The following is a 16,473-nucleotide window of genomic DNA, read 5'->3' as shown; positions in this document are numbered from 1 at the left end:
CTCACACTGAGAACTGCTCCTTAGTGGGTCATAGAGCGCACCGTACTCGTTCCTCTGGTTGCACACACACACACACACACACAAACGTATTGTGCAACTTGTTCCGCTGGTGACAGAGCACTCAGTCGGTCCCTGACAATCACACTGAGCACGCTGTCATGAGAAGGGGACTCCGCAGTACCAAAATAAAGATGAGAGAAGGACTGATGGGCAGCACAGAGGAGTGTCAGGTAAAGAATGAAAACACAGCAACATAAAATGGACCATTTTGTTTGGCTCATGTAAAACAGACATGGCAGTCATTAGACTGCTTGGTTTCTATATGGTACACAGAGAGGAAAACTGATTGAGGAGCCAGGACAGTAATCAATGGTAGGGGACTAAGGAGTTGGAGTTTGTTGTGTCGAAGAAAGACCTGTCCAGTGAGGGGACGGGCGGCCAGTTGGACTGGTCAGGCCGGGCTGGGCAGTATGAGTGATGTGATGCCAAGCTGGACATATTGACACAGTGCAGATTGAATAATTGAGCTGCCAGTTTTAGAACAGCCCTTGAAGCTGTGCAAATCAATCTGAACCATGACAGACTGAGAAGATGAATCGGACCGCTCGTTGCCCACCAGAGAAAATACAAAGAATCTATTTAGTTTAGGCTTTGATAGTTGTTGAAATTCATCTTAAGATTTGAGTACTTTAGTGTACAAGTCATCATCCGAACAGCTCCGTCTGCTCTACTAGTCATAAATTTCTACTGCATTGCATTACTATTACTTTTCCCTCAACTGCCTGAGTGACAGCTACTGTGTGACAGTGAGGAACAACTCAATGAAAATGAGTAGTAGCAGTAGTATTGCAGACACTTAATAGGATCATTCCCTCTTCAACTCTATGTTATAGCCTATTGTTTACAGAGTCTCTTACGGAGTCTCTAATGGAGTCTCTCACGGAGTCTCCCACAGAGTCTCTAACGGAGTCTCTAATGGGGTCTCCCACGGAGTCTCTAACGGAGTCTCTAACGTGCTTTACAGTGTTTGTGTTGTTTGGAGTGTGAGCCGGAGCACCACAACAACTCAGAGGCCACAGATGAAGGGAAATTCTAAACGCTGTGAATATATTAGCAGCAGTGGCTACAGTTTGATCAGAGATATGTGCAGGGGTACATGTTGAAACAGAGACAGATGAGAGAGAGAGATGTATAAGGAAATACATGCATGCATACATTTCCATTTATTTAACTAGGCAAGTCAGTTAAAAACAAATTCTTATTTTAAATGACGGCCTAGGAACAGTGGGTTAACTGCTTGTTCAGGGGCAGAACGACAGATTTGTACCTTGACAGCTCGGGGATTGGAACTGGCAACCTTCCGGTTACTAGTCCAACGCTCTAAACACTAGGCTAACCTGCCGCCCCCATACATACTGATACAGAGACCGAGGAGGAGAGATTGGGAATAAACCTTGGCGGTTACATTGTCAACATACAGAATGCATACAATGCCTTCAATGCTGGAGAGGGAGTTACAAACCAGGTGTGGAGGTGTCAGACCAGAGGCAGGCTGGTCAGGCCTGTAACAACATCAACCACAAGATCCTCTCACAGGATCTAATCGGGTCCTCCACAGGCTCTGTTCCTCATTTTCCTTTGAGACACACACCCGCCCACTCCCTCCTCTGTGGGCCTGGGGACCATAGCTGTGGCCCCTCCACCATGGGAGAGGTGCAGCTGTGACAGTGTGACAGGACATGCCGACGCGTGGGGTCGACGGCACACTTCAGGAATGAACCCTCGCACCCATGCTGGGGGTTCCATGTTCCCGTACCACCACACACACAAACACACACACCGTCCGACACCACCCACCAGTCAACTGTGAAAACAAAACTTAGTCCTGGCTTTGTGACGTCCCTGTGGGGGGGGGGGACAGCAGATAAAGGAGCACAGAGGCTTTGGAAGGACAACTATTATCTAGACCTGATGATTGGCCCCAAGACCTGGACAATGTGAAGGCTGTGTGTGTCTATGTGTCTGTCTGTGTGCGTGTGTCTGTGTGTCTGTGTCTCTGTGTGTGTGTGTGTGTGTCTCTGTGTGTGGGTGTGTGTGTGTTTGTGTCTGTGTGTGTGTGTCTCTGTGTGTGTGTGTGTGTGTCTATGTGTGTGTGTGTAAAGAGGGGTGTAGGATTTGAGATATTTGCATTGAAATGCTGAAAAAAGAGAAAGACAGACACTGAGTTGAGAGTGCTCCTTTGTAGGCCTATAGCTGACTGATAGGAGGCGTATCCAGCCAATTAGCTATCTGAAAACCTAGAAATTAGAGAGTAGACACTACAAAGCAAAAGCTGCCATCTCTCTCTATCCATTGAGTGAATCCAATGAGGATAACCAACAAAAAATGGCTATAGTGTTTGATTACTATAATGTATGACAAAGCAAACTTAGTTTACATGTGACCTTGTGTCTGTTGCTGACTATTGCCAGATGAGGTGGCAGAACATTATTCATGGTTTCCTTTAACTATCACCATAACATTTGAAATGCAAACTAGCTTCTAGAATTTGGAACATGTTCACATTTAGAGGAGAGGGTATTTGAACTGGAACCTTGAGAGAGACACTGCTGCCTCGGCAGGGCAGAGCTGAACATGGCTGCTGCCAAATAGGGCATTTATAAAAGGTTGGCACAGACCCCTACAGCATGGAGGCTGGCAAAGGCACGATGCCCACATACTCAGAGTGCTAACCAAGGGTTTTGTTTGGCATGTGTCACTATAGTGTTCTGCTGCCTAGCCGTGGCTCCAACAGGAGGATAACCTCTGAGAAACAGAGAGAGATGAATCCTCTCTGAAAAAAAGTGATTGATGAGACTGTTGTTACTCTATTGTTGCTTTGAGTCCGCGGCCGTGCACAGAACTGGAGGGGTGAGCAAAGGACCCACACATTAATTAATAATATCATTTTAATTACAGTAAGGGTGCAACACTGGTAAGAGTGAAATACGCCAAGTCACATTGGAAGTGAGTGTCTTCTAAGTGTTATATATGATAAATAGGTGTATGAATGTGAAACCACTAATATCAGTCATGCTACTTCTCTGCTGTGACAGTGCCTTGTCCATGAACCTGTGTCTCCACTGAAGGATTTGGCTGAGTGCTTCTCAAAGAGAGATTTTGATATCTGGTGTCTATGATAGCAGCAGGCGCCTCATTACACAATCCTCAACCAGGGCTGTTACAATAAAGTGACTTATAAGAACCCAGACAGTCAGGGACAATAGCTATGTTTAATTTCACACACCAAGGAGAGAGACATTAGTCTGCCTTCCTTCGTGTGTTTCTTTCAGCAAACCAGTAAGGAGGAAGAGGATGGGAGAAGTACAGCTGTTATCATAGCCTGTTATAACTATATTCCTTTTGAGAGAATGCAATTTAGAAAGAAAATGAAAAGAAGGGAGGTGGATAATAGATGAAAAGAAGAGGCTCCACCCCCAGTAGACCTCTATCTGTCAGTCACGAGGACTAATGCAAAAACAACATATCAAGGGTGTCTAGAGGGGGGGGGGGGTCAAAAACAATGGTGCATTCACAATCACAGTATTATAACACTATTCGTTTTGAAACATTTTATGTCTATTGTTGTGCGAGAGAGAACTGTATGAACACAGAGCAACAGAAACATTGAGCAGGAGGCAAAGGGGAGGCTTGGTTTGGTTTGCCTGTATAAGGCACTTCTTCCACTGCAAGAGAAGGGAGAGAGAGAGAGAGAGAGAGAGGGGGGGGGGGGGGGAGAGAGAGAGCGAGAGAGAGAGAGAGGGAGAGAGAGAGAGGGAGAGAGAAAGAGGGGGGAGAGAGAGAGAGAGAGAGAGAGAGAGGGAGAGAGAGGGGGGGGGGGAGAGAGAGAGGGAGAGGAGGCCCAGCAGACTTGAAAAAAATGCACAAGGCCAGTTATGCAGAAACCCAGATTTAATGTAAGGCTTGGCTCCCTGTTATAACCGGGAGAGAGAGGGGAAAGCTGGCCTGGATCAGACCGAGGTAGGAGCGGGAGGCAGAGACAGAGAGAGCGAGAGACAGAAGGGAGCAGGGAGAAAGAGAACGGGCGCCTGCCACAGAGTCACTCTGTCAACCACAAACCCAGACTACTGGTAAGAGCTTTCAAAAAGGATTCTGTCCAATCAGAGGAATTGCTGGCCCTGCACCCATGGTGATCCTCCTCTGTGGTAGGGAAGGGACTACTTGTCTGAGAGGAGTTGTTTGCCTATTGAAACTAAACTACTATCTCTTAGCTCTAAAGCTGGGTAAACAATGGCATAATGCATTAAATTAACAAAACCGGCACCAGGGAAATCAGGCCTCAACGCTGTAAATTGAGCCCCCCCCCCCCAGACACACATACTGCCCCTGATTTTCATGGTTTCAAGCTCAATAACCCTGCTATTAAACCACGCTTACTTGAATCACATGCATGTCCTTGTCATAGCAATAATACAATGCAGACATGCAACAGTAATAGCTGGATCAAAATAGGTACTGATTTGAACTGTACTTCTGATGGTGCATTTAAATCTGTTCAAATCTCTTGTGGCTAGCAGACCTATTAATAATACAACTACTATATATTTTACAAGAGCTGGAGCTTTGATACTTGTCTCAGGTGAAAATGTGTATGTATATAACGCGTGCTGATGAAATGAATATCAACTTCATTTCGTAGTAGTAGCCTAGCCGTGCCATCATACCCCCAGATGGTATCCCCATTTGGCCATTTATGTCATTTGAAACCTTAATATTCAAGGCTATGAGAAAATGTCATTCATGGGCAGCCCGTGTAATCTCTACTGGTGGTCTTTACTCTGGCAATACATTTAACATCAACGACATAATCAAGACAAGAAATACTGTTTAGCCACACAAAGCACAGTGTGAAAGGAAAGGGGGAACGACTCCAGCCTCTAGCTGGGTCTGTGTGTTTTAAGCTGTAAGCGCGGCGTCCGTCCCCAAATGTGTGACTCTGGATACGTCTCAAATGGCACGCTATACCCTATATGTAGTGCACTACTTTTGACCAGGACCCATAGGGCCAAAGGTAGTGCACTGTATAGGGAATAGGGTGCCATTTGGTACGCAGTCTCTGTTTGGCTTGTTTTCTCTGCTGGAGATCAGGTAGGGAACTCTCAGCAGCAGCTCCTCGCCCGCAGCTTAATCTCAGCCACAATCACCCTCAGTGACAGGGGGACAAAGCCATCCGGCAGACCGACAAGGCCCTGCTATTATGTAACCATCGACAGCTGGGCGCTACAGGGAGGGGTAAACCCCAGCCCCATCCCTGTCGCCACGGCAGCACGCTCTCTGTGTCAACCAGACAAACGTGACAATCAAACAGGGGACTGACTGAGGGGCCTGTGTCCCAAAACTAGCCCTGCACCCTAACCCCTAGCCCCTAAGGTTCATGGGTAAATGCAATATGGGGAATGGGTTAGGGTTTTCTCTAGACAGTAGCATGGGGTTTCCGACGGGAGGGGCCATCCAGTCGCAGACTGATATCAATACAGTCTAAATAAACATAACAGCACGGCCCAGTGCAGAATGCTGAGCTGACCTTTCCTCCAGATCATCCAATGAATGTCATCGAGAGATACAGGTAAACATTCAGAGATACAATTCGTCTACATTATAATTCCAAGGCTGTTCTTCCCACTCCCCAAATGTGACCATTACTGACGTTTACACCGGCACTGACTGAAATTTAACCACTATGTTTATTTTGCATGAAATCCTCCTCCTGCTCTGCTTTTTCACAATGATTTTCTGAGGTAAAAAGACTAAGATCAGCTTTCTGGATGAGAAAGAGAGATAGTGAGAGAAAGAGAGCGAGAGAGAGAGAGAGAGCAAGAGAGACCCTGTCTGTGATGATAGAGAATCATTTTCTTTGAAGTCCTCCCCAAAAATATTTTGGTTGCATGTCAACTAAATGTACCTCCCTGCTGTCAGCCTTCTTTCAGAGACATGAGCAAAGGCAATTTTGTTTAGAGACTCCCAACACTCCAACAGGAGGTGATTTTTCCCTATTGTGTTCCCTAATATGTCATCTCTTTGAAATGGTGTCACATTGACATCGAACACAGTGGCACCCCAATGTTTGATTAAAGTCCTGGCTGAGGCCGCCTCATTCCTTGAGATCGGTCTGTCTTTTTTTTTCTCACATGTGCTGCAGCCTGGCTGCCTGTATCTCTGTCCAACAGCCCCTCTGATGCTCGGCGCACAGATGAGGACAAACAGATGGGGACAGACAGAGGCATCAGAGGAGAACAGAGGAGCAGGGGATAGCCAATAGACCAATAGGGAGGTGTGTTGGTTTTGTCACCCATTCCAAATACTTGAGTGTTGTTTGAGGGAAGAATCCCGGCCAGTGGACGCATTCCCGGGCCAGAGGGCAGACAGTGGAGAAAGTTGGCGTGGATAGACTTAGGGTCAGGCTGGTTCAGATGGATCATAGAGAGTATATAGTCTTGTTTTTCTGATAGATCGTTGGCTATATCGAGAATCTATGGTCAGGGAGTTCTGGCCATCAAGCATGTATAGCCTATATTAGAAGATTGAGGTCTGGCGGAGATCACCCAAATTAACTAATCCATTTGTATTTATTTTTTTCCCTTCTGGTGTAGTAATACATAAGTTCCCTCTGGAAAAAAATATGGTATTCTATTCTATCCCAGTATTAATGTTGCCTACCATGTGACTGGAATATTTGATAAGAATGCATATGGACAAAATAATACAGTTGACTTTACTATAGCAAAATATAAAGATTGATACTTAAACATGTATCTTTACCTCACGACTGTGTGTTGCAGGCAGGCTTCCCCGGCGTTGTTTCCATGAGGTAAAATATCAGCTCTAGTCTGGAGTACAGAACACCAGCCCTGCCCTCAATGAACACAAATATGGCATTTATTAACAGTTAAAATGTGGGAATAGAAAAATATATATTTAAATTCTCACATTGAGACACTATTTAAACCGAAGACGTGTGACGCTGGTTTTGTTTGCATACTTTTTAAAGGGTTTTTGGGTTAGATTAAAATCAAACCCCACTCCGGGTTTTCGAAGCGATTCTAGCTTCAATTTACTGTGTGCGCTTTCAGCGGCGGAGCACGCACTGCCAACCTTAAGGATTCCTCCGCGGCTCACTTGTGCGTGTGTGTGTATGTGTGTGCGTGTGTGTGTGTGACTGTGTTTTTTTGCCGGAAAACAACAAAATACCCGGCCATTTCACCTTGGAAAATGGTGCTGGAAAATAGGATTTCACTCACTATTTTACAGGGGTGTGTGTATCGTGGTTCAAATCTACTAAATTACGATTTTAGTTAACTTATGGACTATTTCGCCTGACTGTCCTGCCTTTCTAACACATACAATGCATTCCTGTGTTGCTCCGCCGGTGATGGGGCCTGCCTGCCTGCTGCTGTTCCTGTAACTCCCGCCTTAGAAGAGAAGTGGAGAGAGAGGGTGAAAGGGAGAAAAGAAATAGAAGATAAGGGTAACGAAAAGTGGAAAGGCTCGGGTAGAAAATATAGAAGGCAATTTTGGGAAAGATAGTTTATCAACAAAAATATTGAATTGGTACATTAATTGAAAAATATACATAAATGCACAAAGATTGTCTGGGAATAAAATATGTTATTCTACCAGCAATTTAGTGTTTTTTTACTGCACATTGAGGAAATACTGTTTATAATATTTCCAAAACATATTTCCCCATATTATTTATTGAAATGAGGGAAATATCTATTTTACACATATATGACTATCTGTTATTTTGTATGTAGGCCCAGTACACAGAGCTATTCATTCAAAACAGTGATTGTAAGGCAAATTCTCTCCCCTCATTCATATTCTTAATTTCCAATATCTTTAAAGGGGACTTCCCTCCCACTCCCTTGGCTTAATATCATATATAACCCGTCAATTCATTTTGAGTCAGCTTCTGTTTTGCGTAGAGGTTTGTGTCTGGGAGGCGAATAGAGCCGAGGCTCCTTGGTTTGTGAGGGATGCCTGACATTTTCACAGCCGGACTAGTGTGGAAAACCAGATTCCACTGGCCGTAAGTGACACTTTATGGTCTCTGATTTGGTTTGGGGAGAGATTGCCAGGCAACAAAACTAGCCTGAGTCCTGAATGAAATAGCCATCTGTTCCGTGGGCCGGTAAAACTGAATTAATTTCACATCATCCTGGAATTCAGCTGTAGATTGATGTCTCAGGGTAAAAACTCCACATCATGGATGGTGCCCCTGACCTCTCTGGTGATAAAATAAATAAATAATCAATAGCAATTTTGTTATTTTTCTTCAGCTATAAGTATTAAACAATGTTTTTGTTGTTGTATGTTGTCCATACTGTATGGTTGTACATATTTGCTTCTTATAGCCTGTACTGAGAGCATATAAAATGATGAAAGCAGTTTAGCAGTCTGTTATGGCCTAATTGAAATGGGACACACAGTGTCACACTGCAAAAACAAAGGACACAGGCCGTGTTTGTATTCCCATACAGTAAACCAGGTCAAAGTTGAATAATCCCTTTATCTATAGGCTGTGATATGCTGTACATTTCCTTATTCCCTCCTATATACTTCCTATTCATAAATCTAGCCAGGGCCAAGATGATTTGGAAGGAGATTGAGTTTCCTGGGTTATAGACAAATAACAAAAACCTTAAAGACTTCATCTTTAGGAAATATTACAGCATAATCGAACTGATTAACAGAATCAACTAAAACAATTTCTTTATTGACGTTTGCAATATTACAACATGTTAATATATATATATTTTTAAACAGGACTCAGACATTTCTGTGTGATTCTAAGGATTTTCTTCTGGTAACAGCAACGTAGGCAAAGCAGTCCTACGTACAAAGAGCATGGTTTGAGTGAGGGAGGGAGTCCGGGGTTGACGATACTGCAGTGCTAGACTATCCAGGTGAACACACACACGCCTGCTGACAGCTGACCCTTAACCCCTGGGAGGAGGAGGGCAGAGGGCTGTGACTCTGCACCACGCAACATTTCCTGACCTAGCCTCTACAGTCTTTCTGCGTATTAGACACTGACTGGTTTAGCTCCTGATCCACCGTGGTGGCTGGCGTTGAGTTGGGACATAATGCCTTTTCAGAGGAATGGATGAGGGGTCAGCACCGCGACCCCACCACAGGGCTTTTGTATGGAGGAAACTTTGTTCTCTCACTCTGTGGTCTCACTGACAACCACCTTCCCAACCTATGCTTTGTACATTTTCATACATTTAATCAGCAGATTACTTACAGTAATGAGTACTATTGTATGGAGTATATAGACAGCAAACTTGGATCCCATTGTGTTCAAACGTTCACAACCCATGCACAACCCCATGCTTTACAATCCATTTCCTGCGCACATTAAATCATTGCTTTTCATTAGCACATTAGATATAAATCAAATAAAATTGTATTTGTCACATGCGCTGAATACAACAGGTGTCGACCTTACAGTGAAATGCTTATTTACAAGCCCTTAACCGACACTGCAGTTTTAAGAAGAATACCAAAATAAGAAATAAAAGTAACAAATAATTAGCAGCAGTAAAATAACAATAGCGCCGCTATATAAAGACGGTACCGGTACAGGGACAATGTGCGGGGGCACGGGTTAGTCGGGGTAATTGAGGTCATCTGTACATGTAGGTATGAAGTGGCTATGAGATGCGGTTTGAATAATTGCGCCTCTCTTTTGGTCTCTGCTACGGTCACACATGTCCCTCTCACCCAGTTCTCATAGGCACCGATGATCACATTTACTGTAACTCCACTGTGACTGACTATGACTCCATCAGTCTGAGTCCATGTAACAAGACTCTGACACTATCCCAATGCCATTGTGGCTGTGGTGTTAGACTGTGGTGCAGTGTCATCATGATGATGTGTGCTTTACTTCATAGACTGAGAACCTGTACACAGCACAGATCCTCTTTCGTTGTCTTTTTAAAATTGTTGATGCAGGTTCCATTAGTGTAAAAAGACAAATTCACTTTGACTATGCAGATTATGGTAATTAGGGATATGGTAATGTGATGTATTTCAGAATCACGGTTATGCTCGATTAATCAATCCAAGAATACACTTTGAATAAAGCCCATATACAGTATTATTGTGGAAAATGAACTGTGAGGTGATATTTTTTTGACATACTTCTGGATATTAAAACGGGGGAGGTAGCAAATATGTTGGATTTTGTTCCCCTTTTTGTTCTAGAACATTTTCATAATAGCATTATCTCTTTGACGGAAATGGATTTGAACAAGAAAAGAACAAAAGAAAGAAAGGACACATCTGTGAGGAGGGGGTTGGGAGTGTATAGGAAGGGGGCAGCTGCTATTTTTAGTGTTGCTATATTGCAGGCTCATTTGAATGAATAACCACCAGTCTATTCTTAACCTGAGGAAAGCTTCGACAGTAATACAGGAGCGTGCATCGGTCTACGCAGCTAAGCAGAGCAATGATGCTGGTCCATAATGGATCTAACTAACTACTCCTTTTTATTCACAGTAATTCCATCTGTGATGGGGAAGAGTGTGGGACACAGAATCAGGCCCTTTGAAACAGAACAGCAATCCAGGACTCCCATCTAGTGACAAAAAGTATGTAGCACAAGTTTGGAAATACATCCATTCCACAAGCTGCATTGCTTCACAGAAAATGGCCACATAAAAACATCTGAGGTTCTTGATTATTTATTTTTTATTTTGTAAAGGTATAAGATACCAACATCATGCAAACAAACAATTCATTTAATGTATTGTGTGTGTGTGTGTGGGGGGGGGGCCAAGTGCCACTTAGGAATATTGCCTGAAGGACTGCTCTTCTTGTTAAACTCATTGCTGTGGGCATAAATAAAGCCACGTCACATGATTTACCGACACACGATCCCTCTCTTTATGCTTCCTCCTAACAGGCTGGCAGACAAATGAATGTTCCAGCTATGGGAACCTGCTTCCGCATGGCCGGGGGAAATGCTGTGAAAGGGGAGGACTGTTTGTGTGTGTGTGTGTTTAACTATACTTGTTACAAGAATAGTAAACAAACAAACATTTTACCAACTGGGGTCATTTTGTTGGTCCCTACAAGGTCAAATGCTATTCATAGAGGGTTTAGGGTTAAGGTTAGAATTAGTGCTAGGGTTGGAATTAGGGTTAGGGTTAGGAACTAGGGTTCGTTTTAGGGTTAGGGTTATCAGCTAGGGTTAGGTTTAGGGTTAAGGTTAGAATTAGTGCTAGGGTTGGAATTAGGGTTAGGGTTAGGAACTAGGGTTCGTTTTAGGGTTAGGGTTATCAGCTAGGGTTAGGTTTAGGGTTAAGGTTAGAATTAGTGCTAGGGTTGGAATTAGGGTTAGGGTTAGGAACTAGGGTTCGTTTTAGGGTTAGGGTTATCAGCTAGGGTTAGGTTTAGGGTTAAGGTTTTTGGATTAGGGTTAGGGTTAGGCTTAAAGTTAGGGTAAGGGTAAGGGTAAGGGTACAGGCACGGGTTAGGGTTAGGGTTAGGATTAGGGATTAGGAAAGATTGGGGACATTTTGCTGGTCCCCACAAGGTCAAATGCTATTTCTAGGGGGTTTGGGGTTAAGATTAGCGTAAGGGTACGGGTTAGGTGTTAGGAAAAATAGGACTAAATTGTGTATCCTCACAAGGTTAGTTGCACAAGACTGTGTGTGTGTGTGTGTGTGTGTACATGTGTATGTGTGTGTGTGTGTACGTGTGTGTGTGTGTGTGTGTGTGTGTGTACGTGTGTGTGTGTACGTACGTGCGTGCATTAGAGAGAGAGACACACATTTGACCCTGTTCAGTGTTTTCAATGGGTCGTTCTTGAATTGCGGTGACATTTGCGATCCTTTTTTATTTAAATGTATTTGGGTACTAAATCAAATAATATGGTAGCTTAATGACTAAATCATTTGTACCTTTATGATAACATTGTGCCTAGAGTAGGAGTATTATAAAAAAAACATGACCTGGCACACACCCAGAACGATTATTTTGTGTGGAGGTGCTGACTAACGGCGAATAAACTATAAACTATCAAAATAAAGTCGCACACCCAATAAATTACTGGAAGTTTATATATGGAGTGTGCAACTCTCTTCATTTGTACCAGTAGGAGTATTAACATCAATGATGGTAACACCAATGAGACATTTTTGGTTATTGAGGAATTTCTTAAAAGCCACGGCTGCTTCAATAATTTACTTAAGTGATATGATTAAATATTTGTCTCACAATGTTATTTCCCTTCATTTAAATAGAGTAACACCAAGTGACACTTTGAATTTAGACTGCATTTACACAGGCAGCTCAATTCTGATCTTTCTCCCAATTATTGGCAAAAGAGCTGATCTGAATGGTCAAAGACCAATTAGTGGGAGGTACATTTTCAGAATTGGGCTGCCTCTATAAACACAGCCATAGACACACCAAATTATCAATGGAATCCTAAAATGTATGACATGCGAACAAGGTGCAATTAGCTAATAATGTTCTTTAATGTAGACAGCTCCCCCGATAACGGTTTGCCATTGAAGGGAATGCTCAAGGTCCTTGTATATCTTTGTAATGAGTGATTTTCAAGGCAGTAACACCGATTACATAAACTGAGCAGACAGACATACTAGTAAAAAAAAAAGTATTTTAATCAACTTTATTTATTGATTATACAATATAATATATTACATAATTTTGTTCACTTTGTAATATTCAAAATAATTGATAGATATCACAAGATCTCCAAAACATGTCACTACAACTCTACACACCACTACTGGGACAAGCCAATTGACCTACCTTAAGTACTTAAAGCAATTCATAAACATAAGGACTTACACTATGTTTTATCATTGGTAAACAGTTCAATATAGACAAATCATGTATGATGTGTAACTATTTGTCATTTTAAAGTGTTTTTCACCTCAATTCAAGAACGACCCCAACGTATCTCTTATACTGTATGCTGCATATTCATGACATAAAATTACACTTCACTTGGTGTCACAATCATTCACTTCAAAAGCCTCTCACCAGCGAACTGACCAATATAGCAGCGTGAAGGGAACAGCAACAGCAATGGCCAATGCAACTCTTGGACTGAATGGAATGGATTATTTAATTGTTCATGGCTGTCTCATGTCACCATCCCCTATACTCACATGCAATTTATCTCCATCTCTCAACTCCTTTCCTCCTCCCTCTCTTTCTATCTATGTGTCTGTCTGTCATTATTGCTCCCTGATCTAGGTGTCTCCATCTATCCTTCAACACTGTGTCATAGCTTCCAGGTTGCTGGTGACGCGTCCATATTTATCAGTTCTGACAATGAGCTACTCACGCTAATTTACTCATTTAGATTAATATGATTGACATTTCATTTCAGCACACATCACTCCTCACTCCCCTTCTCCCACCCTTCCTCTCCCCCCTCTTTGTATGTCTGACAGCTGATTGGCTGAGCAAGGTGGTAATCACTGACAGCCCATTAGAAGAGTCTGCCACAATTATCTCACTAATTCAGAGGCTTCTTTTTTAATTCGGCAGCATAAAATTGTCAATCTTGGAAGGGTAATCAGCCTCATTCCCTATTCCAGACCAGGACTAAAATAAACAAGAGAGAGTTGGAGAGAGAGAAATAGAAAGAGAAAGGGAGAAAGGTAGATAAAGAGGGAGAAGGCAGACACAGAGAGAGAGACAGGGACAGAGAGGAGAGAGAGAGCGATGGCAGACAGAGAGAGAGAGAGAGACAGAGAGGAGAGATAGAGCTAGACAAGGTAGACAGAGAGAGAGAGAGCGAGACAGAGTAAGAAGAGAGAAAGAGAGAGAGAGACAGAGAGGAGAGAGAGAGCTAGACAAGGTAGACAGAGAGAGAGAGAGCGAGTGAGGAGAGAGAAAGAGAGACAGAGGAGAGAGAGCTAGACAAGGTAGACAGAGAGAGAGCGCGCGAGAGAGAGAGAGAGCGAGAGAGAGAGAGAGAGAGAGAGAGAGAGAGAGTAAGACTCATTAAACAACCAGTCACTACAGCCAGGCAAGCAGGGGGCATGCTGTTTCAATGGACTTCTGACAAAGGGAAGGCAAAGACACACTTTTCCTTATTTTATCTTCAAACTCAAACTGATCTGTTACGTGTGCGTGCATGCTTTCGTGCGTTTGTGCATGCGAGCATGTTTGTGTGTGTGTCTGTTTGAGTGAGTATGTCAGACAGAGAAAATATGAATATTTATGTCTCTCAGAGAGGTTTGAACTCTCGCACTGCTACCCCTGTCATTCAGAATAACGTGCATTAGAAGACTCTACTGACGAGTTCCTGTCTTGATATGTGTGTCATGTTGAGTGTAACCTTTAGGAGAAACAGAGGGAAGATGCTGTGATGTTGATCGCCCTTACCTCCCAGTGGGCTGCCGTTCTTTCATTTTGCTAGGCCTTAAACTAACTATTTTGCTATGTTAACATCCATCACTTACTGTCTAACAAATGGTAAACACACAGATCCAGGACCAGACTGTACAGGTTTCACATGTTCGCATGGGCTGAAGTCCCTCTTCTCTTCCTACAGTGGCTGTGTGTAATGACCCATGAGTTTGGAAAAGTAAGTCTACCCCTTCACTTCACAGACCCACCACTCATAGAATGGATTCAGAGCAACCTGCTTTACCATGCAGGAGGAGTACACAGCTACCACTCCAATCTAGCATCTCTCACACTGGGCTTTTCTCCTCTTTTTTCATGATTGATGCTCGGCTTTAGAGTGGTAGTAGGGGTAATTTCATCAGCACCCAGAAGAGGGCCTCCAACCCAGCTAACTCAAGGGCCAACGAGGGACTGAAGTTTGAAGACAAAATAGAAGAGTGGATCTGAGAGGGGGGTGGAAAAAATGAGAGTGAAAAAGAGAGATGGGGATTCTTTACATGAATGAGAGAGAAAAACCCATGGCATTCTGAGCTCGGAATTGGCTTCAATTCTACGCTCTTAGAACCAGAGAAGATAATTGGCTGTAAGTCCCGGGGGTAAAATAAATCAATGAACTTCCTCACGTGCATTAATGGATACAACTTTATAAGATAAAGCATTTTATTATCAAAGGCTCAACAGTTCAATGTTTCCAATATTTACAACATTTTAACAATGACAATCCCTCTACCGGTCCGATATGATGCAAGGTCGCATGGTACCGACAAAACTCCATGAAGCCAAAACGTCTGCCTCTGAAATGTAGCCTACATTTGAATTCAAATCGGTGCTTTGATTGCGTATTATCATGTTCAAAACAACACAGAGCCATCTGAAGTCTTTGGTTGTTCAACCATAAGAAAACCTCATTTCTGGGAATCTATCTATAGGATTCTCTGACTGTGTTTGAGAGTGCTCGTCTTTTTGCCGCTGAACCTTTGAGAGTTTACAGACTCATGAATAAAGTATCCTGTCGTTATCCTTGAGTAGTAGTGTTGCATTATTTGATTCATTCACAAGCCTTGTTTTCATTTGATTCACACTGTTAATATTCATGACTTGACACAGTTGGCAGGCAGGGTGAAAGGAAAGAGATTTGTCTGAATGGAAGGAGGGCAACTGGGCACCTCCATCCTACCAGAAGTGGGCATCCAAGCATCGCATGAGGACACTGGTGAGCAAGCAATCATCAATGGGATTGTTGATCTAAAAATCATGTAACTTCCAATCATATTGGAATTGAAAGGATGTCTAAAACTGGATATATATGGGAATTATCTAGAAATCAGCTTTATAAGGATGACAACAGAAAATAAACATAATATCCTTTGAACAAGCCCCTCGTATGCCTATCAGATTCAGAGTGAGTCTACTTTACTGAGGCAGCAAATACATCTAAGCATCTGTGCCACAGTATCCCCTTGTTTACTTCAGCTGTTGTACACACAACATTGCTCTGATGTAGTCCACCTCTAAGATGGACCCTTCCTATTTAAACCCTTCATCTCTTCCTGGTTTGTACAGATGTGTTCCTCCTGGGTTCCTCCAGGCCTGGGCAGTGAGTCAGTAGTAAACAAAGAGAGGCGGAGGGGGCCGTTTGGGTTTGGACAGGGAGAATTCAATGAAAATGTCACCAAACCTTGAAATAGAGTGGGCAGCTGTGGGTTTTTCCAATAAAACAAGTTATAAAATGCCAGCCAGTCCACAGTAAACCTTATAGTTGAATAAAACTAAAACATTTTATTTGTCCTATGTTGAAGTGTTTGCAAGACTTCGGTATACACAGAACAATTTTCAGGGTATCACAGAGAAGTACTGGTATTGATACCCCTGTAAGAACTTAGAAAGTGGAGAGAAGAGCGGCGGACATTGGTTTCTATGCCTCACATGTCCGTTGTACTCTCCTCAGCACCTAGTAGTACCATCATGGTTTACAATTATCAACATGATAGTACATGTTTTTACCAACAT

General features: G+C 43.0%; 1 protein-coding gene across 2 annotated transcripts in view; it reads right to left on the bottom strand.

The window, feature by feature from the left end:
• LOC109903512 (AT-rich interactive domain-containing protein 1A) overlaps positions 1-6,916 on the bottom strand; it is a 68,216-nt gene extending 61,300 nt beyond the window's left edge. The window contains exon 1 of one of the 2 annotated variants that reach the window (XM_031788726.1): positions 6,820-6,916. The gene's annotated coding sequence lies outside the window, so the exon portion shown is untranslated. The remainder of the gene's footprint in view (positions 1-6,819) is intronic. The other variant, XM_031788727.1, reaches the window with a different exon arrangement.
• Between the last annotated feature and the right edge of the window lie 9,557 nt (positions 6,917-16,473).

This window comes from Oncorhynchus kisutch, linkage group LG14 (genome assembly GCF_002021735.2).
Source record: "Oncorhynchus kisutch isolate 150728-3 linkage group LG14, Okis_V2, whole genome shotgun sequence".
Classification (NCBI taxonomy): domain Eukaryota; kingdom Metazoa; phylum Chordata; class Actinopteri; order Salmoniformes; family Salmonidae; genus Oncorhynchus; species Oncorhynchus kisutch.
The sequence above is the reverse complement of the archived record's forward strand: the minus strand, read 5'-3'. Positions and strand labels throughout refer to the sequence as shown.